Source organism: Tamandua tetradactyla, unplaced genomic scaffold (assembly GCF_023851605.1).
Source record: "Tamandua tetradactyla isolate mTamTet1 unplaced genomic scaffold, mTamTet1.pri scaffold_156_ctg1, whole genome shotgun sequence".
In the NCBI taxonomy this organism is placed as follows: Eukaryota; Metazoa; Chordata; class Mammalia; order Pilosa; family Myrmecophagidae; genus Tamandua; species Tamandua tetradactyla.
In genome coordinates this window covers 95,740-117,071 of record NW_027518278.1, presented here as the reverse complement: position 1 = coordinate 117,071, position 21,332 = coordinate 95,740, and the positions used below count along the sequence as shown (strand labels likewise).

The following is a 21,332-nucleotide window of genomic DNA, read 5'->3' as shown; positions in this document are numbered from 1 at the left end:
TATTTAGAATTTAGCTCTAATTAATAAGGACTTAAAATAACCATAATTCTATAATATATCCCCCCAAATTATTAATTCTTTAAAACAATCTAAAATCCAGTTTACATTCAGTTTTCCCCATTTGTCTCAAAATTGCCCTTTTACAATTGGCTTGTTTGAATCAGAATCCAAAGTACATGCTTTATTCTTCACTATATGTAGGAAATTTCCAAACATATGTAAAATGTAAAGAGATTAGTATAATGACTCCTGATGTACCCATCAACCATTTTATCAACATTCTGCCATTTTTATTTCATTTATTGCTGCCTCCTTTTTTTCTGGAGTATTTATAACATGGTTTTTAAAAATCAAATGTCAGCCCTCTGTAAATTCTTCAATATGATCATTATAAGATTTAGCTCCCCCCTTTTTTTAATATTAGCACAATATCATTTGTATACCCAACATTATTACTAATGATCCCTTAATGTCACATAATAGTTTCTGACTGTCTAAGAAATATCTTTTAACAGTTGATTTATTCAAATTGGGATACACATGAGGCCTGTCACTTGCATTTGATTGATATGTCTTATGTTCTTTTAAAATCAGTAACAGTCTTCTCTATTTGGTTTTATTTATTTGTTGAGAAGTCTGGGGTAGTGTGTAGAATGTCCCACATCCTGGATTAGGAAGACTTTATCCTTGGGTCATTTAACATGTGGGTATATCTGTCATGATACATAGAGCTAGAGGGTTGATTAGATTTGAGATCCTTGTTTTTTTGGTCAAAAATATTTCATAAAGGGTACTTAGTACTTTGTTTGGATTACTTAACATAATTGAGTTAAGGTGATCAGTGTGTTACAAATTTTTCCATCAACTTTTCACCTGGTGAGTTAGTAGTGATTCATGACTTTGCTAGATCCATAATTTTAATTAGGGTTACAGAATAGTTTTCTAATTATCTTGCTTTACACTTACTAGCTGTGATTCTTTTATATAGAAGAACCCTTCCACATCCACTATTTGGTTAAATTTTACACTAAAAAAATAGGATTCTGAGCATTTGTTTTTTTTCACTCTTTCTTAATAAAGGCCAAAATATTTTAGATTGTACCCTTCTTGAAAATGAGAGTTTATTGTACATATTATAATTTATCAAGTATTATTTGGTGGGGTAGCTCAACATATTTACTAAAGCAAAAATCTTACTCAATCCTTTAACACCCAGTGAAATGCAGGACAAGGAAAATGATTGTATCACAATTGGCACAAGAAACTTACAGAATCAATGCAGCATAGTGGTTTAAAAAGTGTGCTTTTCAGGCTCACGGACCTGGATTTGAATGTTAGATCTGTCACTTAACAGTTTTTGTGCCACCAGGCAAGTTGCTTAACCTATTGTGTCCCAGTTTCTTGTATGTACAATGTTAATAATATTAATACCTACATCAGGAATTTGTTGTGAGGATTTAATGAAATGATTCCTATTACTTGCACGATACCTATATTAATGCAATGTATTAGTATAGTCAAGCAGTATAGTAATGTGGGTGTGAATGAATGAATCCTAGAAGATACAAAAAGTATATTTACTATTTATATGTCATTCCTCTCCTTGAGTCCTAAAGTTCTTCATAATTTATCTTTCATTTAATGGTCATGATCTCATACTTAATATTCACAATACTTTATTGTAACCAATTACCAAAACCAATATAAAATGATCCTAGGGGAAATGAAATATTTCAGAAGTATTCAAGAAATAACTTTATATTGTACCATTTTGGAATATTGAAAACCACATAGAAATCAGTGGGTCTGAAATTTCTGGAAAAAAATTTGGTTATCTAACTCATTCCTTCATTGTCTTTTCTGTTTTTGTGTTAAAAAGAAAAACTGGTTTTTTACTTTACTTTTATTTTAAAACTAATAAGCCATTCATTGTTCAAACATCTGTATCTTGATCTCTTGTCATTTTTAGTAATCTGATAATCTCTCCCAAAAAAGGTACTTCTTCTTTACCACTAATATATGCAACTTTTACTTTATTGCCTCATGTCTGGTTTTCATTTGTTGAATAGCTTTTTCATAGGTGTTTACATTTTATCACATTATCTAGATTGTGAAATTATTTGTAGGTAAGTTAATTTTCTGTCCCCTAATATTATATCCACAAAGAACCAGCTACTATAGGTACCTTGTAGGCATTCAGCAAATGTTTAATAATGAATGAAATGCTTAAGCTTGACAACATACTTATTTTTAATTCAGTTTAATTAGTTAATTTTAGTAGTTGAAATCTTATGAGAGATTCTGTAATGTATAGTTATATATTTCTAAAGTTATTGAAATTAAGTACCATTTCTTCAGGAAATCATTTTTTAAAAGCAGCTATTTGAATTATGAGTTTTCACAGTGGTATGATAAATATAGCTATATACAATTAAAGTTCAGTAATAACTTGGTTTCACTGTGGGGAACTTAATATTTATGTTGAAGAAAATATAAGTGCCTTCAATTTTTATTTTTTATTTTTTAAACTTTTTTTTTTGTCTTTTGTGTATTTTTTTATAATGTCTTCAAGTTTTAGAGCTATTCCTCTGTTCTGTAATGGCAGTAAAATTTTTGAGACATTGTTTAGACTCACTATTCTCGTTGGTGCCTTATGGCTGAAAAGTATTAAGAGCTCATACTTCTCTCCAAACTTCCAACTTTTAAAATATTTTACATTTTTTATAACCTTAAATAGGAATATTTTTGCTTGATAGACCTAATCTAAAGTGAGAAATCTAAGAAAGTATCTGCAGAATTTTGGAATTATGAACTAAATTTGTGTTAAAACTCTGTCAGCATCAGATACAGGTACAATAGTTGATTCCCACCTAACTGATATAAGGACATAAGCATTGTTAATTATTTTCTTTTAAAAAAAGTTCATGGATTAGAACCATATCTCTCATCGGGAGTGGCCACGCTGCTGCGAGGCTCCCGGCCCGGTGGGTATTTAAGCCGGGCCCGCCCTTCTGCAGCCTGGAGGCTCCGGGGATGGGGAAGTCATGCTCCTTTCACTGAGGCGCTAGCTAGCATGTGTCTGTAGGTTATGTTCATTTGAGACTTCTCTGCTGGAAATCACGTGGTATTACTAAGTGTCCTCTAGAGCCAGGGGTTGCTGCCTGATTTCTTGCCATGTCAAATGAAGTAGAGATAAGTGCAACCAACAGCCAGCCTGACCAACAGGCTGCACCAAAAGCACCATCGAAGAAGAAAAAGAAGAAAGGCTCTGAAAAGACAGATGAGTATCTCTTGGCCAGGTTTAAAGGTGACGGTGTGAAATACAAGGCCAAGCTAATTGGCATTGATGATGTGCCAGATGCAAGAGGGGATAAAATGAGCCAAGATTCCATGATGAAACTAAAGGGAATGGCGGCAGCTGCTCGGTCTCAAGGACAACACAAGCAAAAGCTCTGGGTCAACATTTCGCTTTCTGGGATAAAATTAATCGATGAGAAAACGGGGTAATAGAACATGAACATACTGTGAATAAAATTTCTTTCATTGCCCATGATGTGACAGACAACTGGGCATTTGGTTATGTATGTGGAGGAGAAGGCCAGCACCAGCTTTTTGCCATAAAAACCGGGCAACAGGCCAAGCCATTGGTCATTGATCTTAAAGATCTTTTTCAGGTTATCTATAATGTAAAGAAAAAGGAAGAAGAAAAGAAAAAGACTGAAGAAGCCAACAAAGCTGTTGAGAATGGGAGTGAAAGCCTCCTGAATCTTGATGACCAAGCTAACAAATTAAAATTGGGTATTGACCAGATGGATTTGTTTGGGGACATGTCTACACCTCCTGACCTAAATAATCCAACATCTTCAGCCAGTGACTTGCTTCGATCAGACCTCTTTGCTCCTCCCATCTCAGAATCTCCAGGCCAGATGTCACCTACAGGACAACCTGCAATCCAACAGACCAACCCTCTGGATCTCTTCAAAACAAGTGTTTCTGTCCCAGTAGGGCCCCTTACGGGTCTAGCTGGTGTACCAGTTACACCCCCTCAGGCAGGACCATGGAACCCCCAACCATCTTTAGTCTTCAATCAGTCCCCTTCAATGGTCCCAGGAGCTATTGTGGGTGGTCAGCCCTCAGGATTTGGCCAGTCGCTCATTTTTGGCACAAGTCCGGTCGTTCCAGGTTGGAACCAGCCTTCATCCTTTGCAGCCTCAGCTTCCTGTCCAGCCCCTGCTGTTTGGGGCCGTGTAGCTAATGCATGGCCATCGACAACCTCCCTGGGGAATCCTTTTCAGAGCAATGTTTTTCCAGCTTCTGCTGTGTCAGCACAGTCTTCTCCTATGGGCCCCTCTCTTCTGGTTGCTCCTCCTCAGCCACCTCCCAGAATTGCTGCTGCACAGGACATCTCCAATGATGCTTTCACTGCTTTAGACCCACTGGGGGATAAAGAAGTGAAGGAAGTGAAAGAAATGTTTAAGGACTTACAACTGCGGCAGCCGCCTGTTGTACCTGCGAGGAAGGGAGAGCAGACTTCCTCTGGCACTTCCAGTGCCTTCTCTAGTTATTTTCACAACAAAGTTGGCATTCCTCAAGAAAACGCAGACCATGATGACTTCGATGCTAATCAACTGTTGAGCAAAATCAATGAACCACCAAAGCCAGTTCCCAGACAAAGTGCCCTGCCAGTTACCAAATCTGCTGACAATGCATTTGAGAACCCTTGCTCTAAAGGTTCTTTCAGTTCATCACCACAACTCCCTGTGGCTCCTCAATCTGCAGCTCCTGATGTATATAGGGACTTATTTGGAAATCTATTTGCATAACTTCTGAATATGGTATGCCGACGATCCAGAGTAACAAAAGGTTGACTTTTTTAGCTGTCAAGGACAAAGCTAATAGCCAGATGTGTCCTGTCCTCTGCCCTTGTCCCAGCTTTGACGTATTCTCTGTTGCCCTATTTCTTGCTGCCTCTTCACTTGTAAAATGCCTTTCACTTTCTGTCTAGGTTAAAGCTAAACTGAGTCTATGGTTTTAAATACATTCAGAAGCTAAACTCTCTAGCTTAAATATAAATGAAGTAGTTTCCCTACTTGAGCCTTTGGCTACTGTGTCCCTAGAACCTTCTAGAACACTCTACCATGTACCCTCTGATTGGGAGATGTAGCCACCACAAACCCCTCAGATCATACTTTTTTGAATAAATGTTCAAATCCTTACCATTCAAAAAAGAAAAGTTCATGCTTTTTTAATATTTCAAACTTCCTATTTGATGAAGCTGAATGGAAGATGCATATTGAGAAACACCAGAAGTAATTGACAATGGCAAAGATAAATTTTGGAATAGATAAAAGGATAATTATCAGAAAAGATTGTATGAATTTACTATTGTAGATTAACTTTACTAGTTTTGTTGTTTGTATTTTCTTGTTGTGTTGAGAGGGTTGCTTTAGACACTCTTGCTGCATTGCTAAAATCAAGTAAGTTTTTAAATACTAGAAATACTAGATTCTGTGTCTGCAAGTATTATACCTAATACATTAAAGAAACTGGAAATGTAGATTTAGTCTACATCCAAACTTCCAATAATATGAATCTGGTTTATAATATTTTAATGTAAAAATTGATTTTATCTTCTAGAATATTGATATTCTGTACAACTAAGGTCGTGTTATTAATTGAGCTATAATTTATTCAGTATACTTATATGATTTATTCAAGTACATTGACTTCCCATTTTCAAATTATATTTATAAACTTAAAGCCCTGTTGGCAGAAGAAAATAATATGTAAATATTATATGAATATAATTCTTCAAAGTGAAGCTAATATGGTATTGAGAACTTTTACTATGAAGACTATCTTGTGCAACTACTGCCTCTTGCTAAATGTTACATACCACATATGATTTTCACTTAGATCCTTCTTATTAGAAATTTTGTTTCTACCATAAATTCAAATTTATCCTATTTAAAAAGTTACTATTAATGTTAATTTCAGTCTAATAAACTCATTCACAAAATAAAACATTATTTTCTTTATTTTCAAGCTGAAAAGTTGGACTAAAATGTCTTACCTTAATATGATGTCTTTGAACAGTAATCATTTACATTTACATGTTCTTTTTTTCTCTCCAAGATAATCAGAATCTCTATTTTAAATATTAATTTTTATGAGCAGTATCAGTAAGTAGCTTTAAAATTAAAGACACCACCCCCACGGATGATTGTTTGATTAAAATTAATATTTTATTTAACCACAGTAATACTTTAATCTTAAAGCTTTGTGTTGACAGCTTAAAAATTTTTCCCCAAAAAGTAGTTCATCAAAAACTGTCTCAAGGCTGAGACCAGCTTACCCTTAAATTTAAATTACCAGAATTGTTTTTTTAAGTAGCAGGAAATGATTAATTTGGTAAAGGTTTATGATATTTTAAAAAATCACCTTAGCTATTAGTAATATATAACAAACTTCTTAGTTAACAGTTTTATCCTTGAAACAAAACGTGCTATTCAGATTAGCAATCTAGCTTTTTTTTTTTTACATGGGCAGGCACCGGTAATCAAACCCGGGTCCTCGGGCATGGCAGGCAAGCATTCTTACCTGCTGAGCCACCGTGGCCCGCCCTCTAACTTTATTTTTATATATGATGTAATAAATTTAGGCCAAGGTCAGAGTATTTGAATTAATCTGTAACCTTACTTTGATATTCTATGGCTTTGTCATTCAAACTGTGTGAAGACCAATTGTTAAATTAACAGACATCTATTTTTAATTTTGATTAAAACAACTTTTACTAAAGTTTACTAATTTTCAGGGATCCTGGATGACATATTCATTCTAAATTAATGAAAACTAAAACCCTTATCAATTTCAAGTATTTTATAGAAATCAATTAACCTATGAGGATTGAAATCCATTCTCTTCAATTTTAAATAGCAGTCTTCCTTTTACTCCTTTTGTTGTTTTAAGGAGGGGGGTAGGCAAACATATCTGTTTACTCTGTCAGGATAAAATATAACTGACAGGTAGAATGACTAGTTTATACTTAAAATGGTTTCATATGGATACTAAATAGGACAAAAGTTTAACAATGCAAAATAGCATTTAGTAGTACATTGCATATTTAAAATGCAGCATGGCGTTTGGAGCATTCTCATTTACTCATTTTAAAAATTTGTTTCTGTGGGAGGAGCATTTACTTTAAAAGGATAAATTATAATAAACATGGGAGAGTATAGAGCAAAGAATATGTAGACACATGCAGTCCAGAAAGATAGTTCAGTTGGCATTGTTGGAGTATAGTCTAGAAGTCTCAGTCTAAACGTAAACTTAAGTTGTCTTTTAATCAGAGAGGAAAGAAGAGATAAAGGCTAGTTAGTAGTTTGGTGCCCTGAATACGTGTATAAAAATCCCTTTACCAATCTGTTTTAATTGTGCTCAGCTGCAAATTGCAGATAGCTGTGTTCACTTCCCTTAAGGGTTACTCAGCGCATGTGTTTTGAATTATGACCAAGCTCCTGATTTAATCTTTCCTAAAGAAAAATTAAGTACCATTTTAACTATTGAGAATTCCAGTGGAAACACACAAAGTTTGTAACAGGAGTTAGAAGGATGATAGCTTTTAGCAATATTTTATCCACATTATGTAAAGAAGGTATGTATAGCCATTTAAAATACCTAAAATCAGTTGAACTGATTTTGTACATAGGTATAGTCTTAGGAAACTGGCTATTCTAGGCATAATAGTGATTTTAAAGCTTTCATATAAGAAAGCTTTCTCCCCCTCACAGGTTTCTTCCAGGTCTTTGATGTCAAAATGTAATTTCTGAGAGGGAATTATTAAGTTTGATTATCCCAGTGTCTCTACATTATGTTTTAGGTATGTATTAACCCATTTGGAAACTTCAGTAATTCTTTCAGGCAACTAAAACAGTGGAGCCTGCTGTTGCACTATCTTAGTGTCCATGCAGTGAACCAAGGGGTCGTTTTATAGGTAAGCTCGAGAAGAGGAAGAGATTAGTTTTTCTTTATAGCTAAATAACCTCAGGATAGATTGGCATTCTGCATTATCTTGCATCTTTATAGCTGGCCCACTGATGTGATGTTGGGTGGCTGTTGATATATATTACTTGCCATCTTAGTAAAAGGCACTCTTTTGATTAAGCATGTGAAATGTCAAAACTTTAAAAAATAATCAAATTTTTTCAAATTTATGGATTCATTTCCTTTATTCCACACCAATAAAATTGATCATTTACAAAAAAACTTTTAGTTTTCATTACATTAAAAAATCAATGACCAGAAAGCACAGTGTTCTAATTATATAATACTCCTTACATTTTATTTACTAAAAAGTTGTATAAGTATTTTTACTTAGCATTGTATGGCATAAATTGTATATAATTCCTGGTATTTAGAGCAATTGATTTCAGTGGAAACAAAGTTTGTAATAAGAACTACAATCCAATCGAGTTCATTTAAACAAAAACAAAGTTTGTAATAAAAGTAACGATGATAATGACTTAAAATCATATTCAGATCTGTAAGTTAAAGATACACATTCCATTGTTATTACCAAAATGGGTATAATCATAAGTTTTAAGATATATGAAACTTTTGTTATAGACATTTGAAAAGATGTAACCTTAATTTTTTAAATGAGATTTAAAAGCCACTAAACAAAGCATGGATAGCTTTCTGGAGAATGTTATAATTTGCCCTATGGAACGTGCCATATTTATTTTATTAGATAAACATTATTTAAATATGTGGTTGCCATGGTTTTCTTAGGAAAAAAAAGTTACCACAGTATTGAGGTAATATTCTTTGATCTATTCTAACATTTTCTCTTGTCATTTTTGTAATGTTCTTTCTCAATATTCTTTGTTAAAGAGACAAATGCCAGGAGAGCTGTAGACAGAGGATATGTCCAAGTGCTTTTAACAATTTATGTAGATTGGCACCACCATGATACTCACCATAGAAACATGCTCATCTGGGAAGGAATTTTACAGAGTTTAAAAAGTGTTACAAACATTAAGTTGGGAAGAAAAGCATTTATTGATGTTAATGGGATGAAAATTCTATATAACACTTCTCAAGTGATTTTTTTAATTTTTTTCCTATTGTGATTATGTACTAATGATATAAATTTGGTTCTTAAGAAAATGGAATTGGTGTACATAATTCTCAGAAAAGTGAAAGTATGTTAGATATGTTTTTAAAATGTTAAAACTAAAAGAAACAATGATTTCTCACATGTGACCTCAGCTGAATTGGAGAAATTAGTCAGTGCAAACTCTGCAAGGAGAGATTTTCCCACCACCAAAGTAAAAGAAAGATGCATAAATCCATCCACAGTCAGGAAGGGGTTCCATGTCATCATGTTTTCTAGGATGTGCAGTTGGCTGTACTCAGTTTTTGGGGGTACCCTCAGAAGATATTATGGATAAGGCAGTTTGTTATCTGTAAGTGTTTTTATGTCTTCTTACTGGATAGAGCCTGTTTTTGAGTAGAGAGGGTACAAACATGAAACCTGGAGTTGAAAATTCTTGTTCTGCCATCTTAAGCATGAACACTCTTGACAATATCTTCAGCATGATTTTTTCTAGCGTCTTTAGAAGACTATCAGCTGTGCAGAATGGGGGATGTTCTGATGGAACATTTTTTGCTTTTATAAGGCTGTAGTTATTAGAAATCTGTCTTTTTGAGAATTTTGGTCATTTAACCTCTTCGTGTCCTCTTGGTCTAACACATGACATACATAATCTCTTTCTTTTTGACAGTAGTTAAGATGTCTGAATACATATTTCATGGTTACCCTGGTTTCTTTGTCTAGTTTAAGCACCTGTATTTCTTTTTGTCATTCTTAGTATGGGCAGGGATGGATAGTTGATCTATGGGGAAGAGCATGGTATGTGAAGCCAAAGACTCTGGGTTTAAATCCTTGATAGGTGACCTTGTTTATGCCACTTGACATTTCTTTTTTTTTTACAGATTTCCTCCGTCTAAGGTTTTCTGCAGCTTGCCACTTGACATTTCTGAACCTTAAATTCTCATCTATTGTGAAAACTCAGATATAAAAGTATATATTGAAAACTTTACATTGTATCAAAATACTATCAAAGTATCAATTGTTCATAACTTAATATTGTTACATGACATAGTTTTAGATCCCTTCTTCATCTTAACCCTTCTCAAGATAAGATATCAGGATAGCAAATCAATCTCTTAAAATTTTAAATGGCAATATTCAGGTTATTATTTTATAAGTTAGCCAACTCATTTAAGAGATATTTTATATATTAACTGATACAGTTTAAAGAAAGGCTCAGCCAAATGCATGGCATCTCTGTTTCTTTTTCTTACATCTTTTTAAATTTCATATGACTATTTTTTTTTCCTTTACCCTTAGATTTCTATGCTCTTGGCTTTCTTAGTCCCTCTAAGTCACTCATAGATAGTACTTTGATGACTTTTGGTACCAATGATTGTACTGATTTCTGCTTAGTTAAAATATTTAAGGAAAAGTACTACTAAGTTTGTCACATGAGTTTTCTATTTAAAAAATGATATTTCTTAAAAATTATTTTCGTAGTTATACTCAGTTAAAAATTGTTTTTTGCAGTACTTGTCTTTAGAAAATTATTAATATATTACTTTCTGCAGTAATGTAAAATTGGATTAGTTAATTCACCAAAGGCATATTTCTTTCTTTTTTCCTTAAAAAACAGGAATGCTTGGCAGCCCGGACCCTTGATCCTCTTTTCAACACCTCCAGTTTAATAATGAGGAAGTGTTTCCCTAAAAATCGCCTGCTACTCCCAATGATTAAAAGTTCTTTTCATTTCCAATTGCCAGTCATTCCTGTAACTGGCCCTGTGGCCCAACTCTACAGTTTACCCCCTGAAGATAGGACCAGATGGTAACAGCTAGCCTGAAATTGTGCAGCGCTCTTGACTTTTTTACTTTTGTAAAACTCCTTAGAGAAAAAAAAAGGCGTTAATGAACACGGTAAAACTCTCACAAATATTTTAATTAATAAATATGTCTTTAGATATAAGAAATTGAGGTATAATAATTAAGGGAAATAGTGTTGAATATGTTGCATATATGTGAATGTGAGTTGTGGATAAATGTATGTATACCATGGAAACATTCTTTGATAGTTTATATAAATTTCCAGAGTATTTACATTAAATGTTTAGGCAATTATATTTGTAGCTTTTTACAAAGCTTATCTGTAATTTGTAATTTTTAAAAATTAAATTTGTGCCTTTTTAGTGAACGTTGTGTTTTTTTTTCAGTATGTATGAGTTTTTTCTTTTTTCTTTTTATTTCTTTTTCTGGAGTGAGGTAAATGTTCTGAAAAATGATCATGGTGATGAATATACAACTGTGTGATGATACTGTGAGCCATTGATGGCACACCAAGGATGGAATGTTCATACGTTAAGAATGTTTGTGTTGACTTCCGGAGAAGACGGCGGCTTAGTAAGACGCGCAGGTCTTAGTTCCTCCTCCAGAAAAGCAACTAAAGAAACAGAAACAATACGAAACAGCTCCCGGAGTCACGACAGAGACCAAAAAGACAGCGTACCCCATTCTGGAACGGCTGAACGGGCAGGGAGAATCCGCTGCGGTGAGATACCTGAGGGGCGCACGTTTTCCTGGCCGGGGCGGCTGGCGACTGGGGTCCCCTCCACGCACGTGGCTCCCCGGTCTGACTGGAAACGTTGGATAGCGGGGCCCTCCCATCACGCCTGGCGTTTCGGGCCAGCTGGGCAATTAGGACCGGCACTCTCCCAAGCCGCGGCAGCCAGCGACCCCCGCCTCCACACACGGTTTCCTGGGCCGACTGCTGTGCAGACAGACGAGCGCCACGAGCGCCACCTACTGGGCAGGAAAAGAAAAACAGAGCCCAGAGATTTCACAGAAAAAGCTTTCAACCAGCTGGGTCCCACACCCAGGGAAATCTGATCAAATGCCCAGACACCAGCAGAAAATAATGGATGACGCTCGGAAAATTGAAGATATGGCCCAGTCAAAGGAACAAACCAATAGTTCAAATGAGATACAGGAGCTGAGACAACTAATGCTGAATATACGAACAGAAATGGAAAAACTCTTCAAAAACCAAATCAATAAATTGAGGGAGGACATGAAGAAGACATGGGCTGAATAAAAAGAACAAATAGAAAATCTGAAAAAACAAATCACAGAACTTGTGGGAGTGAAGGACAAAGAAGAAAAAATGGAAAAAACAATGGATACCTACAATGGTAGATCTAAAGAGACAGAAGCTACAAGTAGTGAACTGGAGGATGGAACATCTGAATTCCAAAAAGAAACAGAAACTATAGGGAAAAGAATGGAAAAACTTGAGCAGGGGATCAGGGAACTGAATGACAATATGAAGCGCACAAATATACGTGTTGTGGGTGTCCCAGAAGGAGAAGAGAAGGGAAAAGGAGGAGAAAAACTAATGGAAGAAATTATCACTGAAAATTTCCCAACTCTTATGAAAGACCTAAATTTGCAGATCCAAGAAGTGCAGCGCACCCCAAAGAGAATAGACCCAAATAGGCGTTCTCCAAGACACTTACTAGTTAGAATGTCAGAGGTCAAAGAGAAAGAGAGGATCTTGAAAGCAGCAAGAGAAAAACAATCTGTCACATACAAGGGAAACCCAATAAGACTATGTGTAGATTTCTCAGCAGAAACCATGGAAGCTAGAAGACAGTGGGATGATATATTTAAATTACTAAAAGAGAAAAACTGCCAACCAAGACTCCTATATCCAGCAAAATTGTCCTTCAAAAATGAAGGAGAAATTAAAACATTTATAGACAAAAAGTCACTGAGAGAATTTGTGACCAAGAGACCAGCTCTGCAAGAAATACTAAAGGGAGCACTAGAGTCAGATACGAAAAGACAGAAGAGAGAGGTATGGAGTAAAGTGTAGAAAGAAGGAAAATCAGATATGATATATATAATACAAAAGCCAAAATGGTAGAGGAAAATATTATCCAAACAGTAATAATACTAAAAGTTAATGGACTGAATTTCCCAATCAAAAGACATAGAATGGCAGAATGGATTATGACCCAGCAATACCACTGCTAGGTATCTACTCAAGGGACTTAAGGGCAAAGACACAGACGGACATTTGCACACCAGTGTTTATAGCAGCATTATCTACAATTGCAAAGAGATGGAAACAGCCAAAATGTTCATCAACAGACGAGTGGCTAAACAAACTGTGGCGTATACCTACGATGGAATATTATGCAGCTTTAAGACAGACTAAACTTATGAAGCATGTAATAACATGGATGGACCTAGAGAACATTATGCTGAGTGAGTCTAGCCCAAAACTAAAGGACAAATACTGTATGGTCCCACTGATGTGAACCGACATTCGAGAATAAGCTTGGAATATATTATTGGTAACAGAGACCAGCAGGAGTTAGAAACAGGGTAAGATAATGGGTAATTGGAGCTGAAGGGATACAGACTGTGCAACAGGACTAGATACAAAAACTCAAAAATGGACAGCACAATAATACCTAAGTGTAATGTAACTAGGTTGGAACACTGAATGAAGCTGCACCTGAAATATGGTTTTTTGTTTGTTTGTTTGTGTGTTTGTATCTTTTGTTTTTGTTTTTTTTCTTTTTCCTTTATATATATATATATATTATTAGTATTATTATTTTAATTCTCTTCCCTATATTAACATTCTATATCTTTTTCTGCTGTTTTGCTAGTTCTTTTCCTAAATCGATGCAAATGTACTAAGAAATGATGATCATACATCTATGTGATGATACTAAGAATTACTGAGTGCATTTGTAGAATGGAATGATTTCTAAATGTTGTGTTAATTTCTTTTTTTTGATTAATAAAAAAATTAAAAAAAAAAGAATGTTTGTGTTGTGTGGTGATTGGTTTTATTGATAAAAATTACAAAAAAAAAATCCTAATCATCGAAAACATGGCTTACACCTTACAAAAAATTGCATATGAGTTATTTGAATGAAAATAACATTATTGTGGGTTAACTTTTGCATTTTTTGTATATACTGTCATTGTGTTGTAAAAGGAAATAAAAGGTTAAACTTAATGTGGGGAAAAGGAATTTATTTGATAAGATCTAGTAAAATGGAAAAGAGAAGGTAGTCTAGGCTATAAATGGAATTTCTGCAATATTTTCTTATCAGTTGATCATGTCTTTGCAAGTCTTTTATTTATATGTAAAAATAAATTATTTGAAATGTTATTTAAACACTTTTCAAGTAATTATAATTAGTTTTATTATTCTTGTAATACATTTATCAATGATATATATCATAAGATGCACTATTAATGATTTTTTTTGAGCACCTGAATTCTCCAAAGGAGGAGAAACTGCTTTATTTTTCTGTGCTGCTATAAACCACTCAACAGTGTCCTTTCATTTCAGTCTGAACTCCCTTTAGCATTGCTTGTAGGGCAGTTTCCCCATTCTAGTGGTGATGAATTATGTATCTGAGAATGTCTTAATCTTGCCTCATTTTTGAAAAACCATCTTACTAGGTATAGAATTCTTATCTGAGGGTTGTTTTCCTTCAGCACTTTAAATATTTCAACCCACTGCTTTCTTACCTCACATGTTACGCTTGTCTTGCAGCTTTCAGAACTCTTTGTCTTTTGCATTTGATAGTGTAGCCAATACATGATAGTATATTTTTCTTCATATTTTTCCTGTTTGGTGTTTTCTGAGTTTATTAGATATGCATATTTACATCTTTTGCTAAGCTTGGGAAGTTCTGTCATTATTCCTTTGACTAGCCTTTCTGCCTCTTTTTATCTTTCTTCTTCTGGAACTCCAGATGTACTTATTGATGTGATTAATGGTGTCCCATAACTGTCCAGGATATTTTCACTTTTAATATTTCATTTTTCTTTTTGCTCCTCACCCTAACTCATTTCAAGTATCTTTTAAGTTCACAGATTCCTTCTTCTGCCAACTCCATTATGCTCTTGAAAGTCTCCTGGGCATTTTTCATTTCTATTATTGTGTTTTTCAACTCCAGCAGTTCTGTTTGGTTCCTTTAAAAAAAATTAACTTGGGATTTACTCCCTGGGATGTCTATTTTCTGGTTTTGTAACTATCTGGTGATGAGACAGAGTTTTCTTGAGCATCAGTCTCCTATCAGAAAGGTCTGCCCAAGGCAAATGGTGTGGAGGTTTTCCCTGTCTTTCTCAGCCTCTGTCTCATCCTGAGTTTTGCTTGTTAGTTGTTTTGGGGTTTCCTTGTTTACAGGAGTTTGGTTGTCTCCTCTGTTTCCCAAGAAACAAACCTCCCTCTCCCAGGTATTTGAAGCCCACAGACCTTTGTCCCAGACCATCTGTTGCTATAGTTTTTTACCCTCATTTCATTGTCTCATAATGTTTTTGCCAGAAGGGCAAATTCTGGGAGGAGGATCCCCCAGTGTGTGGGGGGGAGGGTGGGAAGGGGGCAATTTCCCAATTCGATCTTTCCCAACCAAAATCGTGTCAAGGGCCCACAATGGGGTTGTAGGCTAGCTCCAAAGTGCCCTGAGAAGAGGGTCCAGAGGGGCAACAAAACTTCTCTGCTGGCTCCTTAAAGCTGACCTTTCCTGGCCTGCCCAGCAAATTCATCCTTTCAGCTAACTTTCCCTGCAGCAATAGGGGAGCCCCTGAGTCTTTAACTCTCCCCTACCTTCACCCCTGCCCAGGGAGGGTTGAAACAGTGACTGCCTCTGTTATTTGCCCATTGCAGGTTGAAACAATCATTGCCCTTAGAACCAGGACTTAGTGATACAAATTCACTAGTCGGCAGCTGTGATCAGTGATCTACTGTACACACCCCTGTTCTTGGAGAAGATTTTTATGTCCCTTTCTGTTAGCATCAGCTAGCCAGGGGCTGGACCCTGCTGTGGCCTGCAGTGAGAGTGGGAGAGGGATGCCAATCATGACCGCATAGAGAAAGAGCAATTTGTAGTTCTTTACTGTATTTCATCAGCCTCTTCTTATTCCCCTGATGCTGTACTTGTTCTTCTGGCCTCTGGAGTTTAACAAAATAGTTGTTTCAGACAGGTGCTGCCAGTTTAATAGTTGTTTTGGTAGGAAGACTGAGTCCTGGAGCTCCTGTAAATAAAATCTTGCATGAACCACCAATGGTGTATATTTTGTAAGCATCAAGCTGAAGTCTAACCCAAGTATGCCTGGCTCCAAGACCTCTTTTCTTGTCATGATTTATTTTTAAGATATTTAATTCTAAAAGTAAAAGTTTAGTCAAAACAAAGTATCAAAATGGGTTATTTAGAAACCTGCTTTAGAAGGTTTAAGAATCTAAGATTATGTCTGAGACTTATGTTTAAGATAGTAGAAACAATGATGTAATTCCATCTTCCCAAGAGACTTTTAAAATAGGGGAAGAGCTCCTTCCCAGGCCGGCTGAGAGTCTCGGAGAGGCAAGTTTCCCAAGCCGAGGGAGCCGGTGCCCCTCTTTTGAGGGCGGCTTCGAGTCTCGGCTTCGAGTCCACGGCTACGAGTCTCGGATCAGAGAGCTATCCAAGCTGCGGTGACCCTCCCCCGCAGGCGGCTTCCTGGTCCGGTGGGGAATTCCCCAGGCCGCGGCAGCTGGTGACCGATGCCCCTCCCCCGTGGGCGACTTCCTGGTCCGGTGGCGAATTCCCCGGGCCTGCTGTGGCCAGCGACCAGCCACAGGGTCCCCTCAAGCCGCGGCGGCTTACGCCCCCACCACGCGCGGCCCCCTGAACCAACGGAGAGAATTGGATCGGAAATCCCCAGGCTGCGGAGATCGGTGACCGGGGGGATCCATTCCAAACACGTGAGACAAAAGTGTGCCACGAGTGCCACCTACTGGGCAGGATAAGAAAAACAGAACCCAGAGATTTCACAGAAAAATCTTACAACCTTGTTGTGTTCGAGACCCAGGGAAATCTGACTAAATGCACAGATGCCAGCAGCAGAAGGTAACGGTCCACGCTCAGAAGATTGAGAATATGGCCCAGTCAAAGGAACAAACCACTACTTGAAATGAGATACAAGAGCTAAGACAACTAATGCTGAATATACGAACAGAAATGGAAAACCTCCTCAAAAATGAAATCGATAAATTGAGGGAGGACATGAAGAGGACATGGGCTGAACATAAAGAAGAAATAGAAAAACTGAAAAAACAAATCACAGAACTTATGGAAGTGAAGGACAAAGTAGAAAAGATGGAAAAAACAATGGATACCTACAATGATAGATTTAAAGAGACAGAAGATAGAATTAGTGATTTGGAGGATGGAACATCTGAATTCCAAAAACAAACAGAAATAATTGGGAAAAGAATGGAAAAATTTGAACAGGGTATCAGGGAACTCAAGGACAATATGAACCGCACAAATATACATGTTGTGAGTGTCCCAGAAGGAGAAGAGAAGGGAAAAGGAGGAGAAAAACTAATGGAAGAAATTATCACTGAAAATTTCTCAACTCTTATGAAAGACCTAAAATTACAGATCCAAGAAGTGCAGCGCACCCCAAAGAGAATAGACCCAAATAGGCGTTCTCCAAGACACTGACTAGTTAGAATGTCAGAGGTCAAAGAGAAAGAGAGGATCTTGAAAGCAGCAAGAGAAAAACAATCCATCACATACAAGGGAAACCCAATAAGACTATGTGTACATTTCTCAGCAGAAACCATGGAAGCTAGAAGACAGTGGGATGATATATTTAAATTACTAAAAGAGAAAAACTGCCAACCAAGACTTCTATATCCATCAAAATTGTCCTTCAAAAATGAGGGAGAAATTAAAACATTCTCAGACAAAAAGTCACTGAGAGAATTTGTGACCAAGAGACCAGCTCTGCAAGAAATACGAAAGGGAGCACTAGAGTCAGATATGAAAAGACAGAAGAGAGAGGTATGGAGAAGAGTGTAGAAAGAAGTAAAATCAGATATGATATATATAATACAAAAGGCAAAATGGTAGAGGAAAATATTATCCAAACAGTAATAACACTAAATGTTAATGGACTGAATTCCCCAATCAAAAGACATAGATTGGCAGAATGGATTAAAAAACAGGATCCTTCTATATGCTGTCTACAGGAAACACATCTTAGACCCAAAGATAAACATAGGTTGAAAGTGAAAGGTTGGGAAAAGATATTTCATGCAAACAACAACCAGAAAAGAGCAGGAGTGGCTATACTAATATCCAACAAATTAGACTTCAAATGTAAAACAGTTAAAAGAGACAAAGAAGACACTATATACTAATAAAAGGAACAGTTAAACAAGAAGACATAACAATCATAAATATTTACGCACCAAACCAGAATGCCCCAAAATATGTGAGGAATACACTGCAAACACTGAAAACGGAAATAGACTCATATAGCATAATAGTTGGAGACTTCAATTCACCACTCTCATCAATGGACAGAACATCTAGACAGAGGATCAATAAAGAAATAGAGAATCTGAATATTACTATAAATGAGCTAGACTTAACAGACATTTATAGGACATTACATCCCACAACAGCAGGATACACCTTTTTCTCAAGTGCTCATGGATCATTCTCAACGATAGACCATAGGCTGGGTCACAAAGCAAGTCTTAACAAATTTAAAAGGATTGAAATCATACACAACACTTTCTCCAATCATAAAGGAATGAAGTTGGAAATCAATAATAGGCAGAGTGCCAGAAAATTCACAAATACGTGGAGGCTCAACAGCACACTTTTAAACGAGTGGGTCAAGGAAGAAATTGCAAGAGAAATTAGTAAATACCTCGAGGCAAATGAAAATGAAAACACAACATATCAAAACTTATGGGACGCAGCAAAGGCAGTGCTAAGAGGGAAATTTATTGCCCTAAATGCCTATATCAGAAAAGAAGAAAAGGCAAAAATGCAGGAATTAAGTGTCCACTTGGAAGAACTGGAGAAAGAACAGCAAACTAATCCCAAAGCAAGCAAAAGGAAAGAAATAACAAAGATTAGAGCGGGAATAAATGAAATTGAAAACATGAAAACAAAGAGAAAATCAATAAGACCAGAAGTTGGTTCTATGAGAAAATCAATAAGATTGATGGGCCCTTAGCAAGACTGACAAAAAGAAGAAGAGGATGCAAATAAATAAGATCAGAAATGGAAGAGGAGACATAACTACTGACCTCACAGAAGTAAAGGAGGTAATAACAGGATACTATGAACAACTTTACGCTAATAAATACAACAATTTAGAGGAAATGGACGGGTTCCTGGAAAGACATGAACAACCAACTTTAACTCAAGAAGACATAGATGACCTCAACAAACCAATCACAAGTAAAGAAATTGAATCAGTCATTCAAAAGCTTCCTAAAATGAAAATTCCAGGACCAGACGGCTTCACATCTGAATTCTGTCAAACATTCCAGAAAGAATTAGTACCAACTCTCCTCAAACTCTTCAAAAAAATCGAAGCGGAGGGAAAACTACCTAATTCATTCTATGAAGCCAACATCACCCTCATACCAAAACCAGGCAAACATATTACAAAAAAAGAAAACTACAGGCCAATTTCTCTAATGAATATAGATGCAAAAATCCTCAATAAAATTCTAGCAAATCGTATCCAACAACACATTAAAAGAATTATACATCACGACCAAGTAGGATTCATCCCAGGTATGCAAGGATGGTTCAACATAAGAAAATCAATTAATGTAATACACCATATCAACAAATCAAAGCAGAAAAATCACATGGTCATCTCAATTGATGCAGAGAAGGCATTTGACAAGATTCAACATCCTTTCCTGTTGAAAACACTTCAAAGGATAGGAATACAAGGGAACTTCCTTAAAATGATAGAGGGAATATATGAAAAACTCACAGCTAATATCATCCTCAATGGGGAAAAATTGAAAACTTTCCCCCTAAGATCAGGAACAAGACAAGGATGTCCACTATCACCACTATTATTCAACATTGTGTTGGAGGTTCTAGCCAGAGCAATTAGACAAGAAAAAGAAATACAAGGCATCAAAATTGGAAAGGAAGAAGTAAAACTATCACTGTTTGCAGACAATATGATACTATACGTCGAAAACCTGGAATAATCCACAACAAAACTACTAGAGCTAATAAATGAGTACAGCAAAGTAGCAGGTTACAAGATCAACATTCAAAAATCTGTAGCATTTCTATACACTAGCAATGAACAAGCGGAGGGGGAAATCAAGAAAGGAATCCCATTTACAATTGCAACTAAAAGAATAAAATACCTAGGAATAAATTTAACTAAAGAGACAAAAAAACCTATACAAAGAAAACTACAAAAAACTGCTAAAAGAAATCACAGAAGACCTAAATAGATGGAAGGGTATACCGTGTTCATGGATTGGAAGACTAAATATAGTTAAGATGTCAATCCTACCTAAATTGATTTACAGATTCAATGCAATACCAATCAAAATCCCAACAACTTATTTTTCAGAAATAGAAAAACCAATAAGCAAATTTATCTGGAAGGGCAGGGTGCCTCGAATTGCTAAAAACATCTTGAGGAAAAAAAAGGAAGCTGGAGGTCTTGCACTCGTGACTTTAAGGCATATTATGAAGCCACAGTGGTCAAAACAGCATAGTATTGGCATAAAGATAGATATATCGACCAATGGAATCAAATAGAGTGCTCAGATATAGACCCTCTCATCTGTGGACATTTGATCTTTGATAAGGCAGTCAAGCCAACTCACCTGGGACAGAACAGTCTCTTCAATAAATGGTGCCTAGAGAACTGAATATCCATATGCAAAAGAATGAAAGAAGACCCATCTCTCACACCCTACACAAAAGTTAACTGAAAATGGATCAAAGATGTAAACATTAGGTCTAAGACCATAAAATAGCTAGAGGAAAATGTAGGGAGATATCTTATGAATCTTACAATTGGAGGCAGTTTTATGGACCTTAAACCTAAAGCAAGAGCACTGAAGAAGGAAATAAATAAATGGGAACTCCTCAAAATTAAACACTTTTGTGCATCAAAGAACTTCATCAAGAAAGTAGAAAGACAGCCTATACAATGGGAATCAATATTTGGAAATGACATGTCAGATAAAGGTCAAGTATCCAGAATTTATAATGAGATTGTTCAACTCAACAACAAAAAGACAACCAACCCAATTACAAAATGGGAAAAAGACTTGAACAGACACCGCTCAGAGGAGGAAATACAAATGGCCAAAAGGCACATGAAGAGATGCTCAATGTCCCTGGCCATTAGAGAAATGCAAATCAAAACCACAATGA

At 36.0% G+C, this 21,332-nt stretch overlaps 1 pseudogene across 1 annotated transcript; it reads left to right on the top strand.

Annotated features, from left to right (window-relative positions):
- The first annotated feature begins 3 nt into the window (after nucleotides 1–3).
- LOC143673159 (disabled homolog 2 pseudogene) lies at nucleotides 4–11,695 on the top strand (annotated as a pseudogene). The gene is made up of 2 exons (XR_013170220.1): nucleotides 4–10,084; nucleotides 10,734–11,695. The product of XR_013170220.1 is annotated as a disabled homolog 2 pseudogene (transcript).
- The last annotated feature ends 9,637 nt before the right edge of the window (nucleotides 11,696–21,332 follow it).